The sequence below is a fragment of the Sinohyriopsis cumingii genome, chromosome 4 (assembly GCF_028554795.1).
Source record: "Sinohyriopsis cumingii isolate HCF-2022 chromosome 4, ASM2855479v2, whole genome shotgun sequence".
Classification (NCBI taxonomy): domain Eukaryota; kingdom Metazoa; phylum Mollusca; class Bivalvia; order Unionida; family Unionidae; genus Sinohyriopsis; species Sinohyriopsis cumingii.
This window is the reverse complement of record NC_142964.1, coordinates 131,226,053-131,242,174: the sequence shown is the minus strand read 5'-3', so window position 1 is coordinate 131,242,174 and position 16,122 is coordinate 131,226,053. Positions and strand designations below refer to the sequence as shown.

General features: G+C 37.2%; 1 long non-coding RNA gene across 1 annotated transcript in view; it reads right to left on the bottom strand.

Annotated features, from left to right (window-relative positions):
- LOC149802099 (uncharacterized) overlaps window positions 1–16,122 on the bottom strand; it is a 35,453-nt gene that overhangs the window by 18,613 nt on the left and 718 nt on the right. The window lies entirely within an intron of this gene.

The following is a 16,122-nucleotide window of genomic DNA, read 5'->3' as shown; positions in this document are numbered from 1 at the left end:
ATCACTTTCCATGGTAGGTGTAGTAGTAGTAGTAGTAGTAGTAGTAGTAGTATTAGTAGTAGTCATAGCAAAGATCCCATGATGCTTTACTGCATCACAACGTACGGCATCGCTCTCATCGCAAGGCACAGCATCGCTTTCCACTTGAGAATCCCCAAACTTTAATGATGTCTGCTGGTCTTTGTAGTTACAATGAACTATCGGTCTTGGACGTTTTCCCTTTTTACACTAGTCGTAATTAAGTCTCGAGCTTGTACATCGTTCCCTTTTTATACCCAGTTTTGGAAGTTGTTTTTTTTCTTCCTGGACAAAGGTACTACCTTCTCTACGGTACCGTTATACCTGTACCGTAGTGTGATAGCTGGAAAGGCTATAGAAAGGTAAGGACAGTTCGGAGACCATTCAGTATGTACCAGAATAGCTGAATCTTTATAGATACGTCGATCAATTCGCAACTACAGACCACAACTGAAACACTATACTTCGTATCCCAATCCAGTTTCTGGTCCCAAGTAGACAAATCCTGTTTTAGTTAAAACATTCGATGTAGGTAATCCGATGGTCGGGCTTGGTTGCACGTTTCGGCACAAGGGAAACATCAGTTTTCCCTGGCAATGGTGAGGTAAAATAGGATGGTACAAGTCGGTTGGAGGCAAGACTTTGCACTTGATCAATCCTTCGCATTGTCGATGCACTTGATCAATCCTTCGCATTGTCGAATGTTATCCAGGTCGATGTGTTCCGTCATCAATTGTGATTGCCCTGCGCAAAAGCGACAATATTTGCACACGTAAGGATACAGTGAACACACGTCTAATTATTTGATTTCTTCTGCTTTTCTCTCGTCGGTTTGGTACAGCAAACAGGTGGCATTTATCCGTCCTCCGTACAAACAGTCCGCGGGTTCAGTGGGTCCACCAGCTTGTAACTTTCCTCGATACGTTTAAACTCGATATCCGTTTTCAAACGGTGATCGTATTCGTGTTCCCACATTTCCACCATTGGTATCCTTGCTGTTCTAAATTCAAGCGCCGCTGACAAGTGGCCTAGTACATGTCTTCCATGGTCCGTTGTAAAAACTGATTTTTAGTGTCACGTTCAGGGTACGGTAGCAGAGGGGACATCCGTGAAATAAGCAACCCTTAAACTCTTACACGATCTTGGGGTTTTCTAAGTCCCAACCATGCACTGAATACGTTATGATGGTCTTTTCGCCTCCGCCGTTGAGGACATGTTGGATCCATTTGTCTTCCTTGTCGTACAAGTAATGTAGCCAGCGTAGGGCTTTGACAGAGCATTGATGTTTGACAAAGTTTATCGTTTGAGGGCTGATGGCAGCCAGTGTGTTTCGGGCATGAATCATTGGCAGTACACTAAGGAACACGCTTTGGCAAAGATGCGGTCTTCTTTCAAAGGATCGATCCCTCCGTGTTCCATGAACTGTTCTCGAAATTTTCAACAGCAACGCCGTAAAATGTCCACGTCGGAAAGACAATGCTTTAACATTTCTTTCTGAAAATAGAAGGTGTTCAAGGCGTGAGTTTGGCACCAAGCGTAAAAACTTCTCATTGTTCGGTATGCATGTTGTCGGGGTCATAGTCGTGAGTCTCGGAGAAACTGAGTAGAACGGCGTGTTGATTGGCTTCGGTATTCAAAATGTGTGGAAAAATAACCTTTGGCCATTTCTGTCATTCCAAACGTTTTAGGCAATCGGCTCAATGGCATGGCCAAGTAACTCACTGAATCTTTAAACTGTACTTGGGGAAATGATTTTGGGTCCGTTCAGAGTCACTTTAAGACGTTCAGTACTTTGTTCCGTTTAGTATCTGAGAAGATTTTGCCCATCGTATCCCGACAAATTGTGAGCCTTCACAGTGGAATGGCGATGACAATCTGCGTAACGTTCGATGTCCTCTTGGCTCCACGCCTCGTCAATGGGGTCTAAGATCCATTAGGCGAAATCGGCTAGCGTGATCGGTCCCCGAAAGATTTTTTCACGTCCTCCAGGAATCTTGCTGTAGTGAGGACAATGACTAAAGATAGGCTCTTGGATGCACGTCTTGCACGCTCGATGAGCCATACAGAAATTAGGAATGTGAATGCCGATCTCTTGCATGCATTCGAAATCGAAAAAGATGAAATTGCCTTTCTTCTTGTCATCATCTTCTTCTTGATGTTTGGAATGGTATTTTTGAATGTAGCATTCGTATTCCAAGTCTACGATTTGGTGACAAATGTGACATCTTTCTTTCCTGAACAAATGTGTGCCTTGGCATTGTTGGTACGTATGCATTGTCCACAAGTAGGGCACAATCTCAGGAGCTGACAAGCACTTTTCTTCTGTGAACCTTGCATCTTTAGATTTTGTTGGTAACATACAGGGATGACAAAAGTGCGCTAACAAGCAGGGCAAGGCACTCGTTCTTGTCCTTCGTCCAGACAGGGTTGATATGCCAAACATCCCTCACATTTCGATCCACAATGCTTGTATTGTTCTCGGTTGTTATAGCTATAGTCCCATTTCTCACAGTAATAGCTGTATCCTAGGAATGGGGCGATACTGGTAATGGCATCGAAATGTTCATTGTGATGATAGACGTGAATGTATTTTCCGTCTTTGAAATCTTTGCCTCAAAACAACAGAGGTCCGCGCCTTTCTTGAGGGTGTACTTTCATGCTGTATCGTGGAGTCAAGACTTTTTACAATTTTTGCGTTTCAGGAATGCCGCAGGGTGTGCCTGTGGATATCCTCGCCTGCTGTAACAGGAGTTCTGCTTCTCTTCGTTGTTTGGCTCGGTTTTATTTTTGAATTGTTTGCCAAGCTCTTTTCCATTCTACCGTTTCGTTCTGGTCTTGAGGGTTGTTAATTCGGACGAGACTCTTTTTGGTGCTGCCAAGTTCGCCCACCAATAACACGTTTTTGCGTCCTGTCCCTTGGCGAAGAGAAACGCGTGTCATGAACAGTGTGGCTTTTCACTCGGTGATGTGAAACTTGTCGTTGGATTGTTGCACGTATTGAATCTTGTAAATGACTTTTGAAGGTAACAGTTCTGCCGGGCTGCTAATCTCGATCCAAACGGGGGACTTCAAACTGTCGTGATGATTAGAAAATCTCAAGCGATCGTCTTCTTTGGCTTCACATTGTCGTTTCAGTGTGGTTAACAAAGAATCCCACACCTCGGTGATGAACGCTTCTGCTTTCTCTAATGGTACGTCAGACTTAAACTCTTTAAACTTCATTTGTACGTGAAAGCCGTAGTTCTAAATTTTACAGAGGAATGCTTTTCCATCTCTCGAATGTGGTAGTACTTTTCAGGGGTTAATGGTGGTGAACTTTGGTTGGGTGTAGACTCTCTGGGTCTGGATTCTAGCTCACTCATGTCATCTTCAAAATCACCGGCCTTGTATTTGTACCAAGACTTCAGCTATTGTGCGAAGCAATAAATCACGCTTCTGCCTCTTTCTTTCTTTCTTCTCCTTTCTCCACGAAATGATACGATCGTTTCATCTTGACTGCAAAAACACAAATGACTACATTTTAACGCCATGGTCCCCTATAGATTCATGTCAGACCAGTGTATATATAAAGGGTTAGTATTCATTTCACTCTCGAACCGACCAGAACGATTGAAGAGCCCACACAGATCGAACTTCTGATCAGAGCTTTGCGAGGTGTCATAAGAAAGTTTTCTTCAGACAAGCCGACGGACTACTCCCCCTCATTTCGAGATAAAAGTCTTGATAATTGCTATCTCTGTAAGAAAAAAGGGCATTGGGCTACAGAGTGTCCAGACCGTCAAAAAAGCAAGACAAGTGCCAGAAGAGACAAAAGTCAAGTTACCTGTCATCATTGACAAGAGAAAGTACATTGGTCATCCGAACGCTCTAAAAAAACAACAGACGCTTGAGGACGAGAGAGGATCAGAACAGGAAGAATAAGAAGATGTACCCTCCCCAATGGAAGAACCAGACACGCATTGAAAGAGAAAAGAGAGAAGAAAATAGGATGAGAAGAAAGTAAGGAAGAAGAGGAGGAAAAACATGTGAAAGTGAAAGAGTGAGAAAAAAAAGAAGTCTATGAACTTTTAAAAATATTTTGAATTGGATTATAAATTGTTGCCAGAAGAGACCAGAAAAGAAACGTAAGTGTCTCTTGGTTTTGATTTTTTAGAATAAAGACCACGCACGCACTTTCTCACACACGTACATCATGGGCAGAAAAAGGCATTTTGAGTTTTAATTGATTTTGGCAAAAAGAATGATATCTCTTTTCTAGAGAAGCGGGTGGCCCTAAAAAGGACCTTTGGGTGTTTTTTTTAAATAAAAAAACAAACTCAGGAACGGGACATAATCCGCTTTAACTGCCTTAAGCCTTTGCCACGGCCATGGCCTACTTCTGGACTGGCTCCTGTCGATGATGATCTGGTAGAAATCTGGTAGGATGGTATGTAGGCGTAGTAACAGGGTTGGGTTGTTTGGCTCGGTAAGGTCTTTTTCTCTTGGGTCGTATTAAAGAAGTCTGATACATTTGTTTCAGGCTCCTTAAATCTTCCAAACTGTCTAAGAGTACCGTCACCGTTTTACTTTCTCTGTCCTCCTTCTCTCCTTTACCTTGTTTCTTCTCTGCTGCTTCTTCTTCTTCCTGTCCTTTCGTTCTTGCTTCTTCTTCTTCTCGCCGTTGCTCTTGAAGGAGAAAAGTTTGTTCTGCTTCTTTCTTTCTCCAATTCTTCTTTCTGTCTCTGTTTAAAATCCTCGACGTGTGGTAAAGAAAGAGAATGTGGCGAAGGTACTGGTATAGGAAACAATTCTTGCGAAGAAGAGAGAAAATCGACTAAATCCCAATTAAAATCGACTTCTTTTAGTAGCAGGACTGTGTTGACTTTCGTAGTCGCAGCTATACAATCGCTTCTCGTCTCCAAAGCCAGTGCACCCCATTTTCAGCTTCTTCTTAGTTTCCGTCATGTTTGAAAACTCTTTCGCATGGATTCACTGCGTACAGAAGCTAGCGCACCTATATAGGGAATGTGACGTCACAGGTAGCTCTCTTCGGATTGGAAGACAGACTCCGTACTGTGAATTTTGTAACGCGTGTTAGCATTGGTGGATAAAAAACCTCAACCCGTTTAGATCCGCTCTTCCACTATAAATAACCCCGTTTACTGCATTTTTATTTACCTCTTCTCGTCACAAGATGTGGACAAACGTAGATTCATCTACCCTCGTATCGTCGATGATGTTCCGCACTGACTTACCCATGTATGTGAAATAATCACGGACAATTATGCGGATCACCGATACGAGCGTTTGGAAAATACGAATTTATGTGAAGAGACAAGACTGTCTGAAGACAGTCCTCATCTACAGTCAAGAAGTCTGAAGAAGTTTGAGGAAGAGAAAAAGGCCTATGTATTGTCCTCTGTGTTAACGGAATGATGTTAACAAACAAACAACAAAGGTCCTTTTCAGGACCACTCATATGCCTCGAAAAGATTTGCTTTCTTCGCTAATTGTTTTAGTCGGTTCTATAGTTGTTTATGTGATATATTAATGTTCATCCATCTATGTATGTTGTATGTTATATGTGTCTATGTCCCACCAGTCCCATTCCCGCCAAGCGTTCTGTTTTTTCCCCCGCTCTTTGGGCCGATTGAGGTTAGCCCCTTGCTCCGTTGTTAATAGTTACTAGTACCGTGACGTCACCTCATCTGACCCAATATTCTCCATTTTCAATATACTTGTCCGTAAACAACACCACGACCGTTTTGACTGGATTTTCCATTGTCCAAACAAATGTTGTATGTAATCGTGCCCACGACCTTTTTCACTGGGATTTCCATTGTCCGTAAACAGCCCACCCCCGATACTACTGATATGCGTAAAAGTCAAAAGGCTGGTAGATTACAATGCACTAATGATTTATGTAAAATTCAAAAGGCTGTAGTAGATTACAATGCACTAACGATGTGCGTAGAAGTCAAAAGACTGTTGTAGAATATAATGCCCTAACCATGTGTGTAAAAGTCTTGAGACTAGTAGAATACAATGCCCTAACGATGTGTGTAAAGTCAAGAGACTGTATTAGATTACAATGCACTAATGTTGTGCGTAAAAGTCAAAATAATGTAGTAGATTACAATGCACTAAAAATGTGTGTAAAAGTCAAAAGACTAATAGATTACAACGCACTAACGATTTGTATAAAAGATGAAAGACTGTAGTAGATTACAACGCAATAACGATGTGTGTGTGAAAGTCAAATGAATGTAGTAGAATACAATGCCCTAACGATGTGTGTAAAAGTCAAGACCGATGTGTGTAAAAGTCAAAAGATTGTAGTAGATTACAACGCAATAACGATGTGTGCAAAAGTCAAAAGTATGTAAGTAGAATACAATGTCCTAACGATGTGTGTAAAAGTCAAAACACTGTAGTTGATTACAATGCACTAACGACGTGTGTAAAAGTCAAAAGAATATTGTAGAATACAATGTCCTAACGATGTGTGTAAAAGTTAAGACACTGTAGTAGATTACAATGCACTAACGATGTTTGTAAAAGTCAAAACACTGTAGTAGATTACAATGCCCTAACAATGGGTGTAAAAGTCAAGATAATATGGTAGATTAAAATGCACCAACGATGCGCGTAAAGTCAAAAGACTGGTAGATTACAATGCACTAACGATATTTGTAAAAGTAAAAACACTGTAGTAGATTACAATGCCCTAACAATGTGTGTAAAAGTCAAGCTAATATGGTAGATTAAAATGCACCAACGATGTGCGTAAAGTCAAAAGACTGTGATAGGTTACAATGCACTAACGATGTTTGTAAAAGTCAAAACACTTTAGTAGATTACAATGCCCTAACAAGGTGTAAAAGTCAAGCTAATATGGTAGATTAAAATGCACCAACGATGTGCGTAAAGTCAAAAGACTGTGATAGGTTACAATGCACTAACGATGTTTGTAAAAGTCAAAACACTTTAGTAGATTACAATGCCCTAACAAGGTGTAAAAGTCAAGCTAATATGGTAGATTAAAATGCACCAACGATGTGCGTAAAGTCAAAAGACTGTGGTAGATTACAATGTACAAACAATGTGCGTTAAAGTCAAAAGGCTGTAGTAGAATACAATAACGATGTGTGTAAAAGTCTGAAGCTGGCCGTACTTATGTTACTATAGGTCACGTGACATCAAAGTCGGCAAAGATGTTTACTATGTTATAGAACAGGGGACTCAAACACGTGGCCCACGGGCCGCATGCGGCCTGCCAAGCCATATCATGTGGTCTGCAAAATAATTAGCGTCACAAGGGTTCATGAGAGATAACAAAGGCGGTGTGGCCCTTGTGCCATCGAAAATGCCCTCATGCGGCCCTCAGGCTAGTTTGAGTTTGAGACCCCTTTGTTAGAAGATGCTGCTATTAACGTTGGAGTCCGAAGTGTCAAGGTCATTTTGGTCAGTTAATAACATTTTGTGTCTATATTTATGGATATGTTTTAGACTTTCATTAGATTCATGAGTGTATATGGCGCATCCTTAAGGACGAATGATCCAATCAAAGGTCAATGTCATTGGATAATATTTTCTTTTTCTTATGAACTTGTTAGGAGCTGTATGAAGGGGCTATATCATTTGTTTCCATTTGGATGGACTGTTAATATTTGTAGAGGGTTGTGGAGGTTTACATGCCTTATGCTGTCATGGTTGATATTTGATTGCCTTCTCACTCTTGGTTCTACTATGGTTGTTTAAGACAGGACCTAGTGCATATCACGGCCTTTGCCTCGTGGACACCCGTTTATATATATTGGGATCTGTAGCATAATCGAAGCAAAATGATTATAATTATAATTTAACAAATGGTAAAATCAATTTATCCTCTGCATTCCGCAATCTAAACTCTTGACATTGCTCTTGGAATGCTCACAGAACTGTCATATGTTTCAATGTCCTATTTTCACGTCCTCCAGGAATCTTGCTGCAGTGAGGACAATGACTAAAGTTAGTCTCTTGGATGCAGTTCTTGCACTCTCGATGAGTCAAAAGCGGAACTGCGGTTACATTGTGCATACATTCTTTTTTTTAAACTATTGACCGTATTTGCGTGTGCATATTTATTAATGATGGCTGCAATGCCCTAATGCCGCATAATAAGGTCTATTAATGTCGCTCAAACGCCATGTACCCATACATGTGCATCCAGCTATTGGATGATTCAAGTCATAGCTTTCTTGTGGTTAAAGCAGACGTTGCTTCATTGTTGAGTTCCGTTGATATGACACAACACTTCCCTGCTTGAAATCTCAGAAACAGCGTTGAAACCACAAAATTTCTCAGATTAATCAACAACATCGGTCGTGTTGCCTCTGCGTTACTCGGATGCCATTATTACTGGGGTTCATGTTGCTTTGAAGAAAGAAAAATACCGTCCATACCCGCTTATAAATCGAGTCAAACTTCCAACAACAAAACGCCTGATCTTACCTCAGCATAATGTGCCTGCAGATCAGGGTCTAAGGTGTTTGTTCTACTGATCTCTTACCAAACTGCCGGACGGTAGATCTGGGTGTTTACAATTTGAAGTTCGACTCGTCTTATAAGTAAGTGTATATGGTATATATAAATAATATCACTGATTTCCCAATCAAAGTCTTTGAACAAGTAAAAGTATTTGCAATTATTTCTATCCAGAATACAAACCACATTATTTTGAAATACGTGGTGGGTTTCCAAAAGAATTGCTTTCATTCATTTGTAAAAGGGTTAAGATCTTTCTACTCATAGCAAGCAATACTGTGACGTAGACACAAAGAAATAATTGACAAAAATTGATTGATACAGTAGCCAAAGTTTAAAACAGTTCAATGGACTCTACTCGAAGAAATTCTGACGTTAAGACTAAATGTGTACGGGAGCTGAGCTTTTGTCTGTGTAAGTAGAATACCTAAATAAAGCTACTTCAAAGAAAATAGCAATGTCCCACATATCTCAGAGTAGGCCGTCTAGCCATATTTCACCTCACAAATGATTAATTTGGTTAAGTTTGTCGGTTTTAAAAGGACTTTTAACACACTGTTGGTTATATCATGCCGACGGAATCAGAGATAAATGCCTTCCACAAAGACACACCGAGGTAACCGACTCGGGTTGGGCTGCGAGAGTATCGAACACAAGTACTTCCAACATAACGTCGTCTGACATGTTCGAATCTTGTTTACAATAGGCTTTTTTTCAATGATATTATTCTTTAAGAAAATCTGCAAGTGAATATAAGAAAATAAATGCTGATGGTTAGCTACAGTTAGGACAGAAGCACATCAAGTGAAACTTAATGCAAACTTAATTGCGAAATCGACATTTCGGTTTATTTCTTTTACAATTTATACACAAGGAGAGCTTTTGGAAAGCGAGTATAGTTCAGAAGCTGAGATAAATGAGAAAAAAGAAATACAGGAATGATGAATATGTAACATTTAAGAAACTTGATAAGTCAACGATGAAGATTGAGATGTGATATATAATTATTAAAGTAATTAATTAACAAATTAATTAATTATTGCAAAAATATAAAGATTATAAGCAATGAATAGATAAGCTTGTCATTCGAAGAAATTAGATTAGTATGTGCTTATTTGTTTCTCCGTTAACTTTACATTGTCAGATTCATGCAGTATTTTTGCCATATTGCACAGTTTCATACTGCACAACACGTGTGCATAAAAATGGTATAGTGTATCATGAACTACTTTGTAAACAAACCATTTACACACGTTTCGTAGATGCTTTGGCTTTTGGTTGATTAGATTTTGTTTGTGAATAAATTAAACAAGCTGGTTCTTCCATTTGAAAGTAAAAAAAGATGATACGTTCACGATGTGGACGAGTTCACTGAGTCACAAACGAAACTTTCAAACAAGCAAACAAAAGAACATGATATTCGGAATGACAACAATAAACGTGAGAGACACAATAATTGAAAATAGCATTATGATCATTTATACAGTTATTTAGGAGAAATATTTATAACTTTTCGCAAATAGAATGGTCAAGACTATAACAGTGCTTTCTAGGGTCTATAAAATAGCAGAGAAAAGCATGTTGAGGCCCAGGGTTGTGGCATAACTAACAGAGACGTACCATTTTAAACGTCTATCAAAACACTAAATTTGAGAAAAAAATACAACTGAAGGGTTTGCAGGAATCTAAGAGCTTCAGAGCCAATAAGCCAAAACGACGAAAAAGTTATTTCAGGTGGCTAAACGGACTGTCAAACAATGGCTGCTTCGCAGTTTTCTCCGTTGCACTATTTTGATACAATGTTAGGCTAGCGATACGAACCATATGGGTCATAGCTGGGGTCCCTCCAAAACCGACCGTGCAAGTGTCATGGCATAGACATATCTCCACTGGTTGGTAATAAGAATGGTAATACATTTATTTATATTTATGCATCTTGAATTTCCTCAAAATGTACTTTCCAGTTCTGCAAATCCGAATGACATGACCCATGTCATGGAAACCCTGATATATACACCGAACTTGTACTGTAATTTGGACGCATTTCCAGCTGAAATCACATTCTCCTTACTGCAGTGACTGACCAAATAAACACAGTCCTTCATAAGTAAAAAAGTATAATTGAGTTGGATCAACAGAAAAACAAAATCCATTCATTCCAGACCAGCTGAAAAAGTTTTTTCGATACACATTCATTCAAAATATGACTAATTTTCAATTTTAAGTCGACAAAAACGAGTGCAAAGTTCGCTGGGCGGTGGTATGCGCGCATTAATATTGTTATTGTGTATTGATGAATCTACGGTTGTATATTTATTTTGAAATAAAAGATAAATTCAATTACTTTGTTTCTTGTAGTGTATTTCTTTATTGTTAAGCCTTAGGTAGGAAAATGAAATGAGTATATAATAAAATGGTTACTGCATTGGTATGGGAAAATATTAACTCATTTTTCGCAGTAATACTGCAGTATTACACAGAAAAAGCTCGTTCACATTTTCCCCTACAAGTGCAGTATCCTAGAATTATTACAAGACAGGTATACTGTTGAGAGTATCCTCGTCTGATTTACCTGCTTGTGCATATATCATTACAAAATCTTTCCTTCAAATTAAGTACCTTTTTACACAAGTCCTTACGTTAAACTTTTACAATATATGCCGTAAACGTTATCAAGTGATATCTAGTTTCTAAAGAAAGCGCAGGAAAAAAGAGGAGAACACTTTATTTTGATAAGTAATAATATTGTTTAAGGAAAGTCAAAAACATATTTATTAAAGATTCTTCGCAAAGATATATATCCATGCCTGCTAGAAAGAAGCCGCAAAGTAAATGCATTTTGACCACAATGTATTTTGTTTTATTAAAAATTGATTAAATTGTTTGGTTAATGAGTACCACATAGCGAGTGCTCGCCGGACATCCAATAAATGAGATTCTCCTGTATCTCTTAGCTAATGACATTTTTTCCCGCAAGATTTTTATCGGCTTTCCCACCAGAATCCGTGCAATTCAGGCCGTTGGTTCATTATTATAGAAAACTGAGATAGGATATGCATTTTTATAATTAACATCTGTCCCCACCATCTGTTATTCAATAGTTTCTTTCTTTCTTTCTTTCTTTCTTTCTTTCTTTCTTTCTTTCTTTCTTTCTTTCTTTCTTTCTTTCTTTCATTGTAAAGGCAAGTGTTAAAATTTTGCTAAACCTTTGACAAGTCTGACTGCTTCTTGATGACCTTTATAGACTTGATTTTATTAATTACGATATCTTATAACGAGTTGCGGACAACAACAAAAATGTATTTACAATAATAATTGTTCAAGGGAGGATTATGAAAAAGATACATGTAACCCTTCTGACATCGTTTGACATTAAAAAAAACAATTTATATTTTATTTTTCTACATGTCAAAGGATTGCCAATATGACAAGTATTGATATGTCATTTTTGCAAATACAAAATCAATTTATCGTCTATGGTGACGTTATAGCATAAAAACTTCATACATCAATACTCCGATGCTATTTCCTTCATGTATTTGTACATAATGCTTTCTTGTTCTTAAGTGTAGCTAAATATTATTTAGTCAACTTTATACTTGACGTCATCTCTTTTCAACACTCTTAGCTGGATGCCAAATAAAGATTAAATTGTTTTCATAAAAGAAAAGCTTTTACTACTTTCATGCACTGAAATAATTTAATGTCAAAGTATCTAATTATTTTTAAGATTGAAATGAATATGAGCACAAGGAGTACACGATGAGTATACAAGCAGTACACAAGGCGTATACAAGGAGTACACAAGGACTACACAAAAGGTACACGAAGGCGTATACAAGGAGTACACAGAGTACACGTACAGCACACAAGGAGTACACGAGGCGTATACAACTAGTACACAAGGAGTACACAAGAAGTAAATAAGGCGTATATAAGGAGTACACAAGGCGTATACTAGGAGTTCACAAGGGCTACACTAGAAGTATACAAGGCGTATGCAAGGAATACACAAGGAGTACACAGGGAATATACGAAGAGTATACAAAGAGTACGCAAGGCGTATACAAAGAGTCCACAAGGCGTATATAAGTAGTACACAAGGAGTACACGAGGCATAGACAAGGAGTGCACGGTCGAGTGAAAACAATGTGTTATATGTACCAAAAGTTCTGACAGTGCATCTTAAGAAACAAATTTGCAGCAAAGTATTAAAAAAGTACGAATTTTTTCAACTTTTAAGAAATTATACATCTACATTTATTGTAATGAGCAGTCTGATTTTGTGAATGTGTAACATTTTGATTTTGGTGTTTGTATTTTTTAATACACAAACAATACCCAGAGCCTTCTGTTAGATACTTTGCCTTATCAGGATTTTTGTTGGTCAGGATACCATCAGTAAGGTGGCCAGCGTCCTGACAAAACTCAGTGTACATTGCAGCTGTGATACATCTATGTGATTACAGTATGTTCAAACTATAATTTGTTTTAATTTCTAAAATATTGGTACTGTTTATTCAGTTGATATTATCATTATTATTATTATTATTATTATTATTATTATTATTACTATAATTATTATTATTATTGTTGTTGTTGTTATTATTACTACTATTTTCATTTATTATTATTATTATTATTATTATTATTATTATTATTACTATCATTATTATTATTATTGTTGTTGTTATTATTACTACTATTTTCATTTATTATTATTATTATTATTATTATTATTATTATTATTATTATTATTACAACTGCTACTATTTTCATTTATTATTATTATTATTATTACTATCATTATTATTATTATTGTTGTTATTATTACTACTATTTTCATTTATTATTATTATTATTATTATTATTATTATTATTATTATTATTACAACTGCTACTATTTTCATTTATTATTATTATTATTATTATTATTATTATTATTATTATTATTATTATTATTATTATTATTATTACTAACATTGTTATATAGTGATTATCAGATTCCGTAATTTGCAGGCTAAAGATCTGAAAACCAAAACTAAACCTAAGGTCAGGTGTTCGTATTTAGGACATTTCAATTAGACAGCGTCATTATCAACACTGATTCTTGCTTACAAATTCACTTTATGTACTCCTTCAGAATAGCGTTAATATAAAGACTAATCAGACACAACTGTCGATCTGCATCCATTCAATACAAGGATTGCATTCTATGTCTCTTTTAATGACACTTTTATCACGTTATTGACTATATTATGCCTAGGGAATGGAACGTAAGTACCTTTTTCAAGGACATATTGAGGTATCCGACACAGGCTTTCCTAGGTGGGTATCAAACCTGCAAACACTGGACATTCCACCAATTGAGTCAGCGAGGCTATCAGTTAAAATTTTCTTGGGATATTTATAGTACGAACAATTTTGAGGACTCATGTCCCAACCGTACAAATCCACTCAGATGTTTTTCATCACGTATTTGTTTTTCTTTTCTTAATTATTTTAAAAGCAAAATTTAGGCATTTGTGGAAGATATATTTTACACCATACAGATGGAAAGATCTCCCCCAGTCACTAGTATACCGTGAATAAGACAATTATCGTAATGGTGGGGGGTGGGGGGTGGAGGCAATGAAGTCATATGCCGTCTACAACTGCCTATTGCCCAATTTTATGTTCCCCTTTGAGAATAAGAGCTACATAATAGTATGTGTCATAAATCAGTCAAATTTTAAAATCACTTCAGAATGGGGATTTTTTAATAAAAAAACGTAATAAAACCACATAAATATCTTTAGCTGTAACAGACCTACTGCACTTAACGAAGGCTATGATATAATTTATTGGTTTGTGTTAGCCGCGCATTCAGAGTTTGTGTGCTGCGAGAAATCAACGTGCGCTTCTTTCTCAACAAGACTTAGCGCTACAAAACTATAAAAATAAAACATTCAATAACTTACGCCAAGGAATACATAAATAAACATTGTTTCTACAAGTGTGCTGCAAACTCTAAATTTAACGTACATTCAAATATTTGCATTGGCACAATTACTTTATATTTTAACAAAACTAATATTATTAAAAAGGAATGCTAACATTTGTTATGCCTAATTAATCAGCGATTGCATGAAATTAAAACTGTTCCGGAACTATCATGTTTTCCTTATGTAACCCCACGTATCTGGCACTGATCTTAGCGTCAAGAGAGCCTGAAAATAAATAGATCATTAACACGCAAACGTAACCTCTATCGAAAAAATATTTTAAATATTTATTCAGATCCCTTCAACCTTGTGCTAATTAACTGAGTCACTTATCTAATACCATATCGCCGCCAAAGTAAATGCCATGTTTACTCGCTAAATGTATTTTTTAAAATGTTAAACCCCTTCAGTATTTGAAACAAAGGGGCTGAAGGTCATGCGCAATACTATACGTACAATTTAAATACAGTTTTTATTTAAAAAATTTCTTTAAAAGGTAGTTCAGGCATTATATAATTGGATTTGCTATTAAGAATAGCATCTAATTTCAAATCCTGTTTCGGGCTAGTTACCAACACAGATGACATCCAGCAGGCAACAGACTCATTTGTCTCAAAGTTTTACTTGTGGTTTGGGGTCTGTCTAAATAACATCCACCAGGAACAAAAGAAACCAAAAACTTTCACTTCTGAGGTCTTACGTTACATTAGGTAACATTGTGGCTTATTATTTCGGAAAAATACTTACAATTCGTGATCATCGAAACAAGAAGCCATATTGTAATGGATCATGAATTGTTTGTACAATTATTTCAGTAGTACCGTTCCGATACAAATTCTTAAATGTCATAACGTAAAAGGTGGTAGGACTTTGTCCATGGTTTCAAGGCAATATAATCACACATTTATTATCATCAAACGCCAACTAAGGCATTTCTGCTGCATGTAGTCACTGACGGGCTTGACGCATAATTCCGTGTAGTACATTACGGCGTTGAACTATAATTGCAGGTAGTCATTGACGGCTTTGACGAAAAATGATAAAGGATTTGAACTGAAGTGAACTTATCTGCACATCATTGGATGGTCAAGTGATCTTTGACTGCCTCACCGACTGTCTACCTCTGTCTGCCTCTATCTACCTTTATCTGCCTCTCGGAATGTCTACCTGTCCGTCTAACTGTTTAGTACCCGTGCAATTTAAAGTAATAAATCACATGGTGCACAGCGATGTATCTATTCTTTTTCAGGCACTGAAAACAAGTGAGAAATAAGCGAAAGTTGATCAGGTACCCTGAATAACGACCTTTTCGCAAGCCAGCATGATTTTGCAAATCTCACAGGGCACAAAGGGTCAATGCATTATGTCACTTTTTCTTGTTCTTTTTTATACAAAATTTATTTGAACAAAGACAACAATAACGTCACCATACCTGGTTAAGGTAAATAGTTTGAAACAGATACCGTTGACACTTGCCAAAAGTTTACAATCCAAAAACACAGTTCGGGTTTAGGGGGATTGGGTAATATGATGTCATGACTAGTCAATGGAGTCTTTATTGCATATATCAAACATTTTATGACTGATATGGAATCGTGTGACACGTACACTATCA